Raw genomic sequence first — 17,935 nt, forward strand, 5'->3', positions numbered from 1 at the left:
CTTATTACAGAAGGGAGGAAATCAAACTTCACACTTATTATTCCTGGCATGAATTCACACTTCATCCTAACATACACTCTTCAACCTTTATGAACTACACCCGATGACATGAAAACTTAGCTAACGCAGCGCAGGGATTGCCTTCCCTCCAAAGGTGGGTTGCTACAATAAGGATCCCCGTTACAACAGTAATAGCTACGTAGTTCCGCTTGTATTATCATTTCCCCGCACAGCGGATTCACATAAACAATTCAAACAAAAGACAACATAACCTGTAAGTCTAACTGTCAGTTACACTCCCACCAATCACCGGTGATTTCTGTGAAAGGGGTCTGCAGGTTTCTTGATCGGCTTCCAGGAGGGTGACTGTCTTATGGATGGGCCTCTCCAGATAGGTGGGTTTGGTGATGCGTTTACCTCTCTCATCTAGGGTTGAGTCGCTGATCAGTAACTTGAATCTTCTCACCCGGCCATCCTTTGCCCTTCTGTACATCTTCTGAATTTCCTGCATTTCACACATTTGTAGATGTGAGAGGAAACTGCATTGCTGCATCCTAGGATCCATATACCGTTAGATCGCAGCTCATTGATCGTCATTCCACGTCCTTGGTGTCGTACTCTTTCATGATAGTGCTTGACGAGCAGCACTGACAAGTGGCTATCTCTTGGCAGGATTGCGGGATGCTTCACATGGGAATGAAGAGTTGCATGAGCCAAGCGACCTCCCACCCTGAGGATACCTTGCTCATCCAGAAATGGACTCAATTTATGCAACTTGCTTGCTTTATCTTTGGTCTTGATGTGTTTCTGGTGCCTGAGGTTGTGAATCTCATGGGAGAAGGCTGCTTCTTGAACCATCTTTATAATGGTGAGCTCTGCCTCTCTCCTTTCTTCTATGCTTGTAGCTTCACTGGACCTCAATTTTAAGCCTATGGCTTCCTTGACATGTCGTTTGAGCCTGGCAATAGCTTTTACAATAGCTTTTGACACTCTTGCCCAGTCTGAGAACTTATGAAGGTGATCTAGTAATGATCTTTCTTCCTTTGCTTGGGTATCATGGACCAGGGATTTCAGCTCTGGATCATTGTCTGAGAACTCTTCCCCCTTGACTTGTCCTTTGGGAAGTTCTTCATGCCAAAGAAAGTCTGGACCTCTGAACCAGTTGGAAGCCATGAGCTGTTCTGATGTGAGACCTCTGGAAACATGATCCGCAGGATTCTCTTCAGAGGTCACATATCTCCATTGTTCGGGATCTGTGCTTTGCTTAATGCGTTGAATACGGTTAGCTACAAAGACGTGGAATCTTCTGGCTTCATTGTTGATGTAGCCAAGAACTACCTTCGAGTCGGTCCAGAAGTATTCCTGTAGACCTTGTATCTCTAGCTCCTTTTGAGCATGTCACTTGTTCGAACAGCTACCACCGCTGCTGAAAGTTCCAGTCGTGGTATGGTCGTAACCTTGAGGGGGCGACTCTCGACTTCCCCATAACTAGGGAGCAATGAACTTCTCCTGCGGTGCTGATTGTTCTGAGGTATGAGCACTCTCCATAACCTGAGGTACTAGCATCAGAGAAGTGATGGAGCTCATAACTCTGCACCTCCTTGAAACTTGATGGCAAGTAGCTTCGTTGGATCCTTACCCCAGACAAGTTTTGTAGACCTTGGAGCCAGAATTCCCACTGGGAACGTAGGTCATCTGGAAGGGGGTCATCCCAGTCGATTTTGTCACGACACATCCGCTGCAAGATCTGCTTCCCCGCCAGGACAAAGGGTGCCACAAACCCAAGCGGATCATATACAGAGGCTACTGTAGACAACACTCCTCTTCTTGTGAGTGGGCGTTCCTTGACAACTACTCTAAACTGGAACTCGTCTGATGCGACACACCACAGTACACCAAGCGCTCTCTCCGTGTGTGGTTCACCCAGAGCCATATCCAGGTCTTTTGCACCCTTGGCACGTTCTTCTTTGGGAATTGTGGCTATAACTTCCTTGCTGTTAGAGATAAACTTGTGCAACCGAAGTTTGCCGATGCTGCAAAGCTCTCTTGCTTCTTTCACCAGCTGGGCCGCCTCAGCTTCAGACGATACGCTCGTCAACCCATCATCAACATAAAAGTTCCTTTCTATGAACTGGATAGACTTCTCGCTGAAGCTTCCTCGTCCTTCGGCAGCAAGATGTTTGAGACCATAGTTGGCGCAACCAGGAGATGAAGCTGCGCCGAACAAGTGGACCTTCATACGATACACTGAGGTTGAGACTCTAGATCTCCATTCTCCCACCAAAGGAACCGTGATAATCTTGGTCTTCTGCTTTCACATGAAACTGGTGGAACATGCGCTCTCACGTCACACATGATTGCAACTGGCCCCTTTAAAACGACAAAGGACGCCCAGCAATGTGTTTGTCAACTCTGGACCGGTAAGGAGATGATCACTCCAAGGGCGTCTCTCGAAACTTAGCTGGAGTCAAAGGCGACAAATCTTCCCAGGCTTTTGTGGGTGATAAACCCCATGGTGCGGGATGTACCATGCTGGATGCTTGTTAATTTCCTCTTTGAGACCTTCAGCATCTCCACAAGCTATAGTCTCTTCCATGAATGCTGTGTAGTCCTTGTAGTACTGCTTGTCTCTCCTTAGCCTCCTTTCCAGGCACTTGAGTCGGTGAACTGCACATGTTTATTGTTCGGCAGATTGGGTCTTTCTTTCCTTAAACGGCAGCGGCATCTCATAATGTCCATTGTCCTTATGTCTGATGCCCTCTTTCATTTTCTTCAGGAACCGGATATCCTCTTGAGATATGAGGTCCTCTTCTGCAGCTCTCGTTGAAGTCAGATTCAAGCGTCTTGACATGTCCAGTGTTGTGATTACCTCTCTTACACGTGTTCTACAAACATAGTGTACTTGATTTGTGAGTTGGAAGAAGATTGAAGGCTTGGCATCACCTGTCTAACGATAACCCGATGACTCACTCTAATAGGGTCGCCATAGTCGATACATGGATTTCCATAGCCGACTATGCTCCAGCCAAGATCTGTTCTCTGAGCAAAAGGCTGATTTCATTACCAGACACAATTTCTCTTGGTAGGAGAGCCTGGGAGCAGTTGTAGCCAATTAAGAGACCGACATCACAGCTCTGTTGAGGAGCAATCTCCTCTGCAATGTGTTCAAGATGAGACCATGCTCTTGCAGTCTCATGGAGTAGGAATATGATCTCTGTTTGCAGAATAAACTCTCTCACGGTAGGTCGTTGGCAGAGGGATTTTCTTCTCCAGTAAAGCCCTCTAACCTGCAAACCAGACAGCTTCTGGCAGGACACAATGGTATTCCTGAAGCCATTGTAGAGTTTAAGTTGGATTGGCTCCTTCCTTGTATTGAGAGCCTTTGTTGTCTCTTCAAGGATAAAAGTGGTGTCCCTCTGGTGTCAAGAAGTGCCACACAAGAATCCCCTACGATCTGGCTCACTTGTGGTTGACACCCATACTGGAATGATTGTGGAGTGTGAGTGTTGTTAATGTCCCTTACTCTGTTCGATATGGCCTCACTTGACGCTCTTGTCCCCTTATCTTGTGAGGTCTTCCTATCCCATAACCTTTCTTTAGTACGATCTTCGTGCAGGCAGGATGGATGCCTCTCTGACACGTGTCGCAGGTGTTCCTGTTATCACAATCTTTTGAGCGATGCCCAGGCCTTAAACAGCCACAATTTATTCTCTTGAACAAACTTCTGTCGCTCCTGGGTGTGGGCTTTATCCGCGAACTTCCAGCATTTACATGGAGACTGTGACCTGACTTCTCACAGAAGACACAACTAGTAACAGTATCTTTCTCATCAGAGTTAGTTCCACACCCCTTGCTCCGGGGCTTTGAATCATTGGCGTCTTAGGTTTCCATCTTCGCTTGGTTTCAAAGCATGAAGGGATGTCACAGGATTGCAAGCGATCTTTGCTTCTCTCGTGAGAAACTTCACAAACTGACTGAAGCTTGGAAAGATCTCAGTTTCTTCTAAGATGTCTATGACCTTTCTATTCCATCTTGAAGTTAGCCAATCTGGAAGTTTAGCGAGGATCTTTTGGTTTTCATTACAGTCATTAAGCACCTCCAGGCCCCTTATTCTGAGACATAGCAGCCTCACAGCTGCGAAGAAAGTCTACAAGGTCTCTAAAGTTCAAGATGTCCTTGGATCCTATCTTGGTATGCATTGAGCTTATCTCTGAAGGACTTGGCAATGAGGAATTTGTTTCCGTACCTTTCTTCAAGAATGGTCCATGCAGCATAGTAGGCTGACTCTCTGTTCTAACATAAAGTAACTTTCGATGGCTTTCTTGGCAGGCCCACCAATATATTTTCTCAAGTAATATATCTTCTCAGTTGCTGGTATGTTCTTCCTGTCTATCAGAGTCTGAAAAGAGACCTTCCAGTCAGTGAACGAGAGTGGTTCTCCATTGAATGTTACTGGTTCTGGTATGGGAGGCGGCTTTCACTGATTGATTCCGCTAGTAACCTGAACATGGTCTTGGTGCCATCTTCTTGCTGTGTGCTTGTCACAACATGTTGTGGTGAGAGACTGTGAAATGAGCCACTTCTGTGCGTGACTTCTTTCATAGATTTGCAGTTAGAGAGCAGTTCTCTCTTCTCGTCCTCTGAGTTTTCATCTTGCTCATACACACTTGCATTTCGCGCCTTTGGCAGCATTTAGTTTCTTGAGCACTTCTAGGCGCTCTAACTCTACGCTTGTCTTCTAGTGTCCTTCGTTTGGCAGCATTTTCTACCTCTAAATTGACTCGCAGCCTAGGCTTCTTCTAAGCTGCGTTTCACAGCCTCAGCTTCTTCTGCTGTCCTCTTCTTATCTTCATCTTCGAGTCGCTGAAGCTCTTCTAGTTGGCGTTCTTGCTTAACCATTACTTCTAAAGCTGCTTGGTTAGCAGCAACTTCCGCTGCAGCCTCTTGTCTCTTGACAGATGACACGCTTGAGCGTCTGGAGTTGACCTTTGAGTTGCTTTGAGACTGGGAGGAAGCACTTGAGGCTGATAGTTGAGACTTGACTTATGTGAGAGTTCAGACATGCACAAGGAATTGCTGTCCTTCCAGTGCAACTCTATCTGGTTACTTTGACCTTCTTCCCTGCCTTTTTAAATGACACCTTACAGTCTTGATAATAGACATTGTAACTGCTTCACCAAGTATCAACTCTGCGTCGTATATCGTTTAGTCGAGAATGCCGATTTGACGAAATTTACATAGACAAGGTTTAGCTCTGTAGAGGCATGGCTAATCTTGTTTAAGAGGTCTTCTAGTAGGTCTTCAGAGCAACAGCCTGTCAGTGACAGTTTTGCTCTTCCTTTACCAGAGCCTTCCACTTCTCATAGCTGACCCTGAACGATGCTCGGAGCTGTCTCCACCTTTATTCGCGCAGTTCTCTGCCCTTTTCAGTTAACCTACGGACCTCTCACCTTTTCGTGGCTCTTGTTGTGCTATCTCATTAGCAGCCTCTGTATCATCATTCACTGGCCCGAAACTCCACACCAGTCTGGGCCTCTTCCTGCTGTTCTGTTTGTTCTGATGAAGGCTCGGAAAGTTTGCGGGTGTTGCTGCAGCTGCTCAACTTGACCCACCCCATCTCTATCACCTTTAGTGAAACTACCTCTTTCTGACATTCTAAATCAAGTCAAATCAATTCTAGCTAAGGTTTGGATAAGTGAGTAGGTAATTTATACTCTAATTCACTGTAATTTAAAACTCAGTATGTGGTATAAACATGTATAATGCTTGTAACAAAGGCTTGAACAAACACCTTACAGACAATTACACTATTAACACAGGTGAAAATATAATTAATAGGTGTGTGACCCTTAATGTTTGTGACTATATATTTTTTTTTTAAGTAAGTATCCAAATAATATTTTTCAGTAACACACATACCAGTGATACATTAAGATAGAAAGAGCAAATACATAATACCAGAGTCTTTATGAAATAGACAACTATCTCCAGTCACTCCGAATTGTAATCTTAAAATTCTTATTAGCTGTTCACAAGGCTAGGACCACCTTCAAACACCTTGACTTGTACTTGCGTGTCTGACTTTCCTGTTAGTCTTGACCTTATGTTGCCTCACGATGCTTCCTTATGTGGAGATTTTCTTCTTAGTTTGCAGGTAGGTGCAAAACTCTTATCTGGCAGATGACAGGGTCTACCAGGATTTGGGAATCTTGTAGACGTTTTACAGCTGGATGTGATTCTTCTTTCTCTCTTGCTCGTGAAGAGCATTGAGTTCTCACTGTAGCTCCCTTCAGTAACCACGAGCACAACCGTTCCTTGATTTTAACTGGCGGCTTTATTCTGTAGTTTTAGTCAGAATTATCACCTTCCGTGAGAACTATAAAGTAAATGAAAAATACAGTTAAGCACACTCTTACAACCTTATCTTACGAGTGACTTATTAGCTTGGTATAACTCTGAAGTGCTTACATACATAACAGTTTAACCGGCGTTATAACAGGTTCAGATTAACACATGAATAAAGGAACAAATACCTCATTGGCTGCTTATTACAGAAGGGAGGAAATCAAACTTCACACTTATTATTCCTGGCATGAATTCACACTTCATCCTAACATACACTCTTCAACCTTTATGAACTACACCCGATGACATGAAAACTTAGCTAACGCAGCGCAGGATTGCCTTCCCTCCAAAGGTGGGTTGCTACAATAAGGATCCCCGTTACAACAGTATTAGCTACGTAGTTCCGCTTGTATTATCATTTCCCGCACAGCGGACACATAAACAATTCAAACAAAAGACAACGACATAACCTGTAAGTCTAACTGTCAGTTACACAAACAACGCTACGTTGCAGGTCTTTCAATGTAGTTATTTCTTGTCACGCCTTCAGCCTTGGAAAAATATTTGTTTTTTTCACAACATAAACGTTTTCAATATATTCATTCAAGAAAAGTCACGCCTTGGGAGTTTTATTGAAGACTTAGTTGTTAGCTATCTGTTTAGTTTTGCATGGGAACGCAACTCAAGGGCAGAATAGTACTGTATAGGCAAATACAGTTTTTGCAAAGCGGTGAACTCTAGTTTTTGGCCCACTTCAACCCAGCGGTGAACTCTAGTTTTTGGCCCACTTCAACCCAGCGGTGAACTCTAGTTTTTGGCCCACTTCCAACCCAGCGGTGAACTCTAGTTTTTGGCCCACTTCAACCCAGCGGTGAACTCTAGTTTTTGGCCCACTTCAACCCAGCGGTGAACTCTAGTTTTTGGCCCACTTCAACCCAGCGGTGAACTATTTGGACCACCTTAAAACCTCCACAGGATCGGTGCCCCCATGGGATAGTTGAGAGCTAATATGGGCTAATGCGATTAGCATGAGAAGTTATGTAAGTAACAAGAACATTTCCCAGGACATAGATATATCTGATATTGTCAGAAAGTTTAAATTCTTATTAATCTAACTATGCACTGTCCAATTTACAGTAGCAATTACAATGAAATAATACCATGCTATCTTGTTTTGAGGAGAGTGCACAGTTATGAACTTGAAAAGTTATTAATAAACCCCAGCCTTAACCCAGCGATGAACTCCAGTTTTGGTGCACCTTAACCCGGCAGGGAAATCTGAGCTTTTGGCCCACGTTAACCCAGCGATGAACTCTAGTTAATATGGTGCGCTTATGATTTGACCATTAATCAACGGCCAGCGGACAGTGTGCTCTCTCACCTCCCTGCACTGGCTGTCACACACCCTAATTGTGCCGGAGCTTCATCAATTTCCAGAACAATCAATGGTGTGCTCTCTCTGGACGCATGGCCTGGACCACTACACACCCTTTCATATCAGCAGCATCTTCCAGGCCCTCCCCTAACCAGAGAGTCACAGAGCCAGGAGGCAGAGCGGCTTTGTTGGCCTGCCGGGCCTGCTAAGCCTGCCTTCCGTCATCCTCTCTGTGTGGTATTCCCTGACAGGCCAGAGTCTGTATGAAGCTTTGAAAAGCAAGATGTGGTGAGAATGTGATGAGACCCTTGAGGAAGTGGCTGAACTTTTGAACTTTGTCATGTGGGGACAGTGGGGCTACACAGACAATATGAAGTAGCCCTGTGCCTTGGAACTGTCACTAATGGCGTAAAAATGAACTTATGAGTATGATGTTCAGCAGCCATTCTGAATAACTTCCCTAATCCTGACAGGAGACTACAGAAACACTATCCGGCCTCTGACATACGAAAGTGCAACTTAAAACTATACATAAATACACTTTTTAATTTAAAAAAATAAAATTAACACATTTTCACAAGGGGAAAGATGTCTGTCGTGTGTTTTTTTGGGCATATGAGACCAAATATTATATCTTATGATCATAAAAGTGTACCTTCACGAACACACATATCATTAATCATTCATTCAAATCTGTCTTATATGGCAGTGTTTTGAAAACACACTCCAAGCCTGTTGTTTCTGGATGTGCTTGTCAAGAGAAGATAAGCCTCAAGGGTTTCCATTCATTCTACTTGACTGATTCAGCCTCTATCTAGACATAAGGAAGTTACCTTTATCACTGCCTCTCAACGCTATCTTCAGGTTCAGATTTTTTTCAGGTAGCAGTAAACTTAATTGTTTAAAACTTTACAGCATGTCATGCCGCGAATGAAGACATATGGCATCTTTAATGCTGCTAACAATACCAATCAATAATCATGAATGTCTCAGTATTGTCATATTTCATAAATCAGGCTCATTGTGTTGGGGCTGACAGTGATCATTTCCCACAGGCTCAGCGTAAGTAGTCCTCATCTTTATCGGGGCTCGTCTACACACTGACCACAGGGACGGCAGGGCAGCCTAGTGGTTAGAGCTTTTCGACTAGTAACCGAAAAGGTTTCAAGTTCAAATCCCCGAGCTGACAAGGTACAAATCTGTCGTTCTACCCCTGAATAGGCTGTCATTGAAAATAAGAATTTGTTCTTAACTGACTTGCCTAGTAAAAAAAAATTAAAAATATAAAATTATGGGCTGATTGTTGATGTTAAAAAGACAAAATGCCTTATCTAAGGAATAGAACTTAAGCATGCAGATATTTACTTATTATTTGTAGTCATTCAGTAGACACTTTTATCCAGAGACTTACAGGAGCAATTAGGGTTAAGTGCCTTGCTCAAGGGCACATTGACAGATTTTCACCAGATATGTTATGCTGCGAAGTAAACATCGCATATGTGTCATCAGACGTATTGGGAGGTTTCCCAGACATAGATTAAGCCTAGTCCTGTACAGACAGTAAAGGCCTTTCAATTGAGACTCTCTCCTGAGTTTGCTCTTTAGTCCAGGACGAGGTTTATTAGTCTGTGTCTGAGGAAACTGCCCCCATTGAGTAACATACAAATACTTCAGGCTGTCAGAAGACCAACATGTTTCCGCCTTTCTGACAAGGAGACATTCCACACGTCTTTCAGCAAGTACTCTCTACAGTTTCGTCCTAAGAAACGTGTTCTCCTGTACTTTCTTATTTCAGCCTTTTGCTTGTCCACTGGATGATGTTTAACTCTAGATTTATGTTTAAGAGCACAACAGGCTAATCTATCTGAACCCCAGTCAAGGTTGTCTGTAACAGTCACAGAGAATGAGGGGGTTAAAGTTAAACAGGAAAACAGACAACAACAAAAACGCTGCTCTCTGTATTGTGAAAATTCGTGCTTTGAAACAACTGAAGGAAATGTTAATATGGACACTGAGAAATAAGGATGTTTGATGAAAGGTTGACTTCCTCTCCTTTACATAAGTGATGATGGACTGGGTGAAATGAACACCTCATGGACACGGTCATACCCTAAAATAATAAATGTCTCTTCCTCATCCAGTTACATAAGACATCATTGAGAGTGATAGGTGGAGCTGGCAGTCAGTCAGGCGAAGGTTGAAGTAAGTGGGGGGACCTGAGCACATGACTGCTGAGAGGCATTCAGCTCTGTGGGAGAACAATCAGTCAGTCAGCTTTGCAGGGTCGTGACGGTGCAGCTAAAAATGATGTCCTAATAGCTGAGATGACATTTTGTTTGAAAACATGATGACAGTCTGATCCCCGTCTGTTTAACTGTAGCTGCTGTCAGGGATAAGAGTCAGCCATTATCCCTCGTCTGTTTACCTGTGGCTGCTGTCAGGGATAAGAGTCAGCCATTATCCCTCGTCTGTTTAACTGTGGCTGCTGTCAGGGATAAGAGTCAGCCATTATCCCTCGTCTGTTTACCTGTGGCTGATGTCGGGGATAAGAGTCAGCCATTATCCCTTGTCTGTTTAACTGTGGCTGCTGTCAGGGATAAGAGTCAGCCATTATCCCTCGTCTGTTTAACTGTGGCTGATGTCGGGGATAAGAGTCAGCCATTATCCCTCGTCTGTTTACCTGTGGCTGATGTCGGGGATAAGAGTCAGCCATTATCCCTTGTCTGTTTAACTGTGGCTGCTGTCGGGGATAAGAGTCAGCCATTATCCCTAGTCTGTTTACCTGTGGCTGATGTCGGGGATAAGAGTCAGCCATTATCCCTCGTCTGTTTACCTGTGGCTGATGTCGGGGATAAGAGTCAGCCATTATCCCTTGTCTGTTTAACTGTGGCTGCTGTCAGGGATAAGAGTCAGCCATTATCCTTCACCTGTTTAACTGTGGCTGCTGTCAGGGATAAGAGTCAGCCATTATCCCTCGTCTGTTTAACTGTGGCTGCTGTCAGGGATAAGAGTCAGCCATTATCCTTCACCTGTTTAACTGTGGCTGCTGTCAGGGATAAGAGTCAGCCATTATCCCTCGTCTGTTTAACTGTGGCTGCTGTCAGGGATAAGAGTCAGCCATTATCCTTCACCTGTTTAACTGTGGCTGCTGTCAGGGATAAGAGTCAGCCATTATCCCTCGTCTGTTTAACTGTGGCTGCTGTCAGGGATAAGAGTCAGCCATTATCCCTCGTCTGTTTAACTGTGGCTGCTGTCAGGGATAAGAGTCAGCCATTATCCCTTGTCTGTTTAACTGTGGCTGCTGTCAGGGATAAGAGTCAGCCATTATCCTTCACCTGTTTAACTGTGGCTGCTGTCAGGGATAAGAGTCAGCCATTATCCCTCGTCTGTTTAACTGTGGCTGCTGTCGGGGATAAGAGTCAGCCATTATCCTTCACCTGTTTACCTGTGGCTGCTGTCAGGGATAAGAGTCAGCCATTATCCCTCGTCTGTTTAACTGTGGCTGCTGTCGGGGATAAGAGTCAGCCATTATCCTTCACCTGTTTAACTGTGGCTGCTGTCAGGGATAAGAGTCAGCCATTATCCCTCGTCTGTTTAACTGTGGCTGCTGTCGGGGATAAGAGTCAGCCATTATCCCTCGTCTGTTTAACTGTGGCTGCTGTCGGGGATAAGAGTCAGCCATTATCCCTCGTCTGTTTAACTGTGGCTGCTGTCGGGGGATAAGAGTCAGCCATTATCCCTTGTCTGTTTAACTGTGGCTGATGTCGGGATAAGAGTCAGCCATTATCCTTCACCTGTTTAACTGTGGCTGCTGTCAGGGATAAGAGTCAGCCATTATCCCTCGTCTGTTTAACTGTGGCTGCTGTCGGGGATAAGAGTCAGCCATTATCCCTCGTCTGTTTAACTGTGGCTGCTGTCGGGGATAAGAGTCAGCCATTATCCCTCGTCTGTTTAACTGTGGCTGCTGTCGGGGATAAGAGTCAGCCATTATCCCTTGTCTGTTTAACTGTGGCTGATGTCGGGGATAAGAGTCAGCCATTATCCTTCACCTGTTTAACTGTGGCTGCTGTCAGGGATAAGAGTCAGCCATTATCCCTCGTCTGTTTAACTGTGGCTGCTGTCAGGGATAAGAGTCAGCCATTATCCCTTGTCTGTTTAACTGTGGCTGCTGTCGGGGATAAGAGTCAGCCATTATCCCTTGTCTGTTTACCTGTGGCTGATGTCGGGGATAAGAGTCAGCCATTATCCTCCCTTCAGCCTGCCTCTATCTCGGTGGTCACTTGGAGTTCTGTGTTATATTGTGTATGAGTTATAATAGGGTCTTCAGCAGCAGGCCATCATGCAAACATGTCAAGAAGCAGCCAGTCAGTTTATAATCGTTAGAGGCCATTGGTTTACAAGATGCCTACTTCCTCCTACCCCTGGAATGATATAATCTTGCTTTAGCAGTGAGACCACTTCCTCCCTGTCTCCCTAAAGGCATCATGGACACCAGTGATGTGCCATGGTAGTGTCCCCACTTCCTCCCTGTCTCCCTAAAGGCATCATGGACACCAGTGATGTGCCATGGTAGTGTCCCCACTTCCTCCCTGTCTCCCTAAAGGCATCATGGACACCAGTGATGTGCCATGGTAGTGTCCCCACTTCCTCCCTGTCTCCCTATAGGCATCATGGACACCAGTGATGTGCCATGGTAGTGTCCCCACTTCCTCCCTGTCTCCCTACAGGCATCACCAGTGATGTGCCAGGGTAGAGCCTCCACTTCCTCCCTGTCTCCCTACAGGCATCACCAGTGATGTGCCAGGGTAGAGCCTCCACTTCCTCCCTGTCTCCCTACAGGCATCACCAGTGATGTGCCAGGGTAGAGCCTCCACTTCCTCCCTGTCTCCCTACAGGCATCACCAGTGATGTGCCAGGGTAGAGCCCCCACTTCCTCCCTGTCTCCCTAAAGGCATCATGGACACCAGTGCCCCCACTTCCTCCCTGTCTCCCTACAGGCATCACCAGTGATGTGCCAGGGTAGAGCCCCCACTTCCTCCCTGTCTCCCTGTAGGCATCACCAGTGATGTGCCAGGGTAGAGCCTCCACTTCCTCCCTGTCTCCCTGTAGGCATCACCAGTGACTCATTGAAAAAGTGAAGATGACTGCCTTTGCTTGAGATTCTCACTTCTGATAACGATCTCTGGCATGATTGTTGCAGATCAACATGTCACAACTAGTTCTAACACCTGGATACCGGCCAAAAATACATCAATGTGAACTAAATAGAGCTATACAGTAAATAATATAATAATAATAATACAGTAAATCAAATGTTATTTCTCATATACGCCGAATGCAACAGGTGTAGAAGACCTTACAGTGAAATGCTTACTAACAAGCGTTTAATAACCAACGATGCAGTTTTAAGAAAATACCTAAAAGTTTAAAAGTTTTAAAAAGTAAGAGATAAGAAAAATGAATAATTAAAGAGCAGCAGTAAATAGCAATCGTGGGCCTATATACAGGGGTACTTGGACAGAGTAAATATGTCAATGTGTGGGGGCACCGGTGTCGGGTATTTGAGATAATTATGTACATGCAGGTAGGGTTGTCAAAGTGGCTATGAATAGATAATAACAGAGACTAGCAGCAGAGTAGTGGAGGGGGTGGGGTGCAAATAGTCTGGGTAGCCATTTGATTAGCTGTTCAGTAGTCTTATGGCTTGGGGTAGAAGCTGTTTAGAAGCCTCTTGGACCTAGACTTGGTGCTCCGGTGATGTACTGGGCAGTACTCACTACCATCTGTGGTATCTTGCGGTTGGAGGCCCGAGCAGTTGCCTTACCAGAAAGTGATGCAAGCCGTCAGGATGCTCTCGATGGTACAGCTGTAAAATCTTTTGAGGATCTGAGGACCCATGCCAAATATTGTCAGTCTCCTGAGGGGAATAGGTTTTGTCATGCTCTTTTCATGACTGTCTTCATGTGCTTGGACCATGTTAGTTTATTGTTGATGTGGATGCCAATGAACTTGAAGCTCTCAACCCTGCTCCCTGTCGATGAGAATGGGCGTGCTGCGGTCCTCCTTTTCCTGTAGTTCACAATCTCCTTTGTCTTGACCACGTTGAGGATAAGTTGTTGTCTTTGCAACACATGGTCAGGTCTCTGACCTCCTCCCTATAAGCTGTCTCATCGTTGTTGGTGAGACAGCCTTATATGTTGGTTGGAGTTGTACCTGGCCATGCAGTCATGAGTGAACAGAGAGTACATGGGGGACTGAGCACGCATCCCTGAGGTGCCCCCATGTTAAGGATCAGTGTGGCGGATGTGTTGTTACCTACCCTTACCACCTGGGGACGGCCCGTCCAGGAAGTCTAGGATCAGTTGCAGAGGGAGCTGTTTAGTCCCAGGGTCCTTAGCTTAGTGATGAGCTTTGAGGGCATTTTGGTGTTGAACGCTGAGCTGTAGTCAATGGTGCATTCTCACATAGGTGTTCTTGTTGTCCTGGTGGGGAAAGAGGCGGTGTGGAGTGCAATGGAATTACATCATCTGTGGATCTGTTGGTGCGGTATGCAAATTGGAGTGGGTCTAGGGTTTCTGCGATAATGGCGTTGATGTGAGAGCCATGATCAGCCTTTCAAAGCATTTCATGGCTACAGACTTGAGTGCTATGGGTCGGTAGTCATTTAGGCAGGTTAACTTAGTGTTCTTGGGCACAGGGACTATGGTGGTCTGCTGGTGCCCAGTAGATCATCCTCTGTTGGATTGGCGATAGCTGATGCCAGTGGTTTCAGTGAAAGGGAGTGATTTTAAAAATTAAGCTATAATTCCTGATAAGAACACATCACCTCCCCCTTGCATCAGCGCCTGTACAGGAGACCTCTAAGTGGCCAACTCCCTCCCATCCACCTCCATAGCCTGTGGGTTTCTCAAGCTCAGCATTCTTCCACTTATCTTCATTGCCATTAACACTGGCAGGTCTCATGTGTCATCTGCTTCACATCAACGCTACGTACAGCACAGCTCAAATTCCTTCACTGTCAGTTGAGGAGGGAAGGCGCTAACATATTGCGTTATTTGTGTTCTTAGAAAGGAAACAAAACAAAACGTGGGGAAAGCTGGGGTTATCCCACCTCCATAACCTACTACTCACTAATAAACACGACCGTAAGATGGATTTTCAAAGCACCCTGAGGCATCTCCCCAATGTGTGCTGGGTGTTCAGGGAACGGTCAGGGGTCTATCAGCTCATTGCCTCCAGAGTCAGAGAGATGGCAGCATTCTAATGTGATGATACATGGGATAACCGCTGACCTCTACATACCCCCTACTTGGAATTGTTGCTGTGCAACTGTCTGCTAGATATTCATAGGAACAGGATTTAACTAAATATTTAGGTGATCATGTCTAAATCCATTAGACATGGTTGCATTAACTAAAATAAATCGAGCATAGTGATATTTATCTAAACGTGCAAACACAGGCTCATAAAATGCTTTTATGACGGTTTCATTTGTCTTGTTCCAATGTTTCCTCCCACATAAAAACATACTACAGTTTACAATGGAATACTACAGCACTTACAACAGAATTCTGTAGTAAACTGAAGTATACTGTAGAAATCTATACTACACACTGTATTATATCTCGATCATGTGTAGTAATTAGTATAGAATTTTGTAGTATACTACAGTAAATACTACTGTATTAGCCACACAAAAAACACTATTAAATTCTATAGAAAACATATTTTCAGTAAATTCTACAATATTAAATGTGCATATATCCTGCACATTCCCTTCCTCTATATACACATGTGCCATCCATAACTGAGAAACCTACATACCAAGTACAGCCCGTATATTGTGTTTATAGGTAATAGAAAAGAGTGGAAGCTTTGAACTTTCTGTTCAGAACCCGGTCCTGTCTACCTACAGGTTATAGGAAAGAACAGAAGCTTGGAACTTTCTGTCAGAACCCGGTCCTGTCTACCTACAGGTTATAGGAAAGAACAGAAGCTTGGAACTTTCTGTTCAGAACCCGGTCCTGTCTACCTACAGGTTATAGGAAAGAACAAACTTGGAACTTTCTGTTCAGAACCCGGTCATGTCTGCCTACAGTTATAGGAAAGAACAGAAGCTTGGAACTTTCTGTTCAGAACCCGGTCCTGTCTACCTACAGGTTATAGGAAAGAACAGAAACTGGAACTTTCTGTTCAGAACCCAGTGTGTCTACCTACAGGTTATAGGAAGAACATAAGCTTGGAACTTTCTGTTCAGAACCCGGTCCTGTCTACCTACAGGTTATAGGAAAGGACATAAGCTTGGAACTTTCTGTTCAGAACCTGGTCCTGCCTACCTACAGGTTATAGGAAAGAACAGAAGCTTGGAACTTTCTGTTCAGGGCAGTCCTGTCTACAGGTTATAGGAAAGAACAAAGGAAGCTTGGAACTTTCTGTTCAGAACCTGGTCCTGTCTACCTACAGGTTATAGGAAAGAACAGAAGCTTGGAACTTTCTGTTCAGAACCGGTCCTGTCTACCTACAGGTTATAGGAAAGAACAGAAGCTTGGAACTTTCTGTTCAGAACCCGGTCCTGTCTACCTACAGGTTATAGGAAAGAACAGAAGCTTGGAACTTTCTGTTCAGAACCCGGTCCTGTCTACCTACAGGTTATAGGAAAGAACAGAAGCTTGGAACTTTCTGTTCAGAACCCGGGCCTGCCACAGGTTATGGAATGTGTGCTTCTTTAGTATTTCTCCAGTAGGTTACCTCAAGGAGAAAGCCTCCCACTTCTATGTCAAAGATACTAAAATGACACTTCAGTAAATACTACAGTAATGTCTCCAAAACACTACAGTAAATACTACAGTCTGCAAAAACACTACAGTAATTATTTAAGCAATAAGGCCCGTTGCATCTTGCCTAAGAACAGCCCTTGGCAGCGGTTTAATGGCCTTATATCACAAACCCCCGAGGTGCCTCATTGCTATTATAAACTGGTTACCAACGTAATTAGAGCAGTAGAAATACATGTTTTGTCATACCTATGGTATACGGTCTGATATACCACGGCTTTCAGCCAATCAGCCTTCAGGGCTCGAACCACGAAGTTTATAATTTAGTATATAATACATTTTGTTTTACTGTAAATACTACAGTACACTAAAGTAAATACCACAGTATTCACTCCACACACAAAATATCTGTCTGCAAAAACACTACAGTGAATACTATAGCATTCTTTCCATAGTATATCACAGGAGGTTGGTGTCACCTTAATTGGGAAGAATGGGCATGTGGTAATGACTGGAGTGGTATAGGTGGAATGGTATCAAACACACGGTTTCCATGGTTTCCATGGTTTCCATGGTTTTCAGGTGTTTGATGCCATTCCATATGCGCCGTCCCAGCCATTATTATGAGCCGTCCTCCCCTCAGCAGCCTCCACTGTGGAACATATATGCACTATTGTATTTTTTTTATGTGGGTTGATGGAACATATCTCCAGGATGTGATTTTTTTTCTCCTGGTGTGGAGTACCACGACTGTCCTTTAGGGGGAGCTCCGCTGCAGCTCTGAGTGTCAGGAGCAGGGAATGAGAAGGGGAGCCGGGAACAGCAGACCACACACTGACATGCTGTCATCAGCTGGTCATTATGGACTGGAACCATAACTCTCAACAAAGTACAACCTTCTTTGTGGAAAAATACATTCTTAACCTCTGATCCTAAAACATCGCCTCAAGGCTAATGTCGGTGCACTTTCCCCACAATATCATGCAAGGTGCATCCCAAGATAGACTGACCACTGTGTGATGATGTCCATATGGTTCATGGTGCAATATGATACAAGCAATATTACAGGTTTGATATTTTATATTGGATGATAAAATGGTGTCGTTTTGGGACAACAAGAATAAAAGTGATTTAACTTTTACTTTTCCAGATGGGAGGAGGGTAACTCCTGCACAGTGTGTAAAGTCTCTCAGTAATCCTGACGGAGGAAAATACATATGGCCCCCAATGTGTTCCTTAGCTACTGATGTCAGGTAGAGTGATTAGGTGGAAGTGGAATTTGGTGAGCACAAATCGTCCCCAGATCTCACCACAAGATGCTCATGGCCACTTGGTGAATTTACCCCAGCACCGTCTACGGAGAGTTGCGATACGCTATGCGATATTGAGCAAGCCATTAGGTCTACTCATGTGGGCTCATGGTTGCCGGAAGTAATGGGGA

The 17,935-nt window shown here is 44.7% G+C and overlaps 1 pseudogene; it reads right to left on the minus strand.

Annotated features, from left to right (window-relative positions):
• Positions 1 to 280: 280 nt before the first annotated feature.
• LOC127931033 (uncharacterized) lies at positions 281 to 1,939 on the minus strand (annotated as a pseudogene).
• Positions 1,940 to 17,935: the final 15,996 nt, after the last annotated feature.

Source organism: Oncorhynchus keta, chromosome 7 (genome assembly GCF_023373465.1).
Source record: "Oncorhynchus keta strain PuntledgeMale-10-30-2019 chromosome 7, Oket_V2, whole genome shotgun sequence".
NCBI lineage: Eukaryota > Metazoa > Chordata > Actinopteri > Salmoniformes > Salmonidae > Oncorhynchus > Oncorhynchus keta.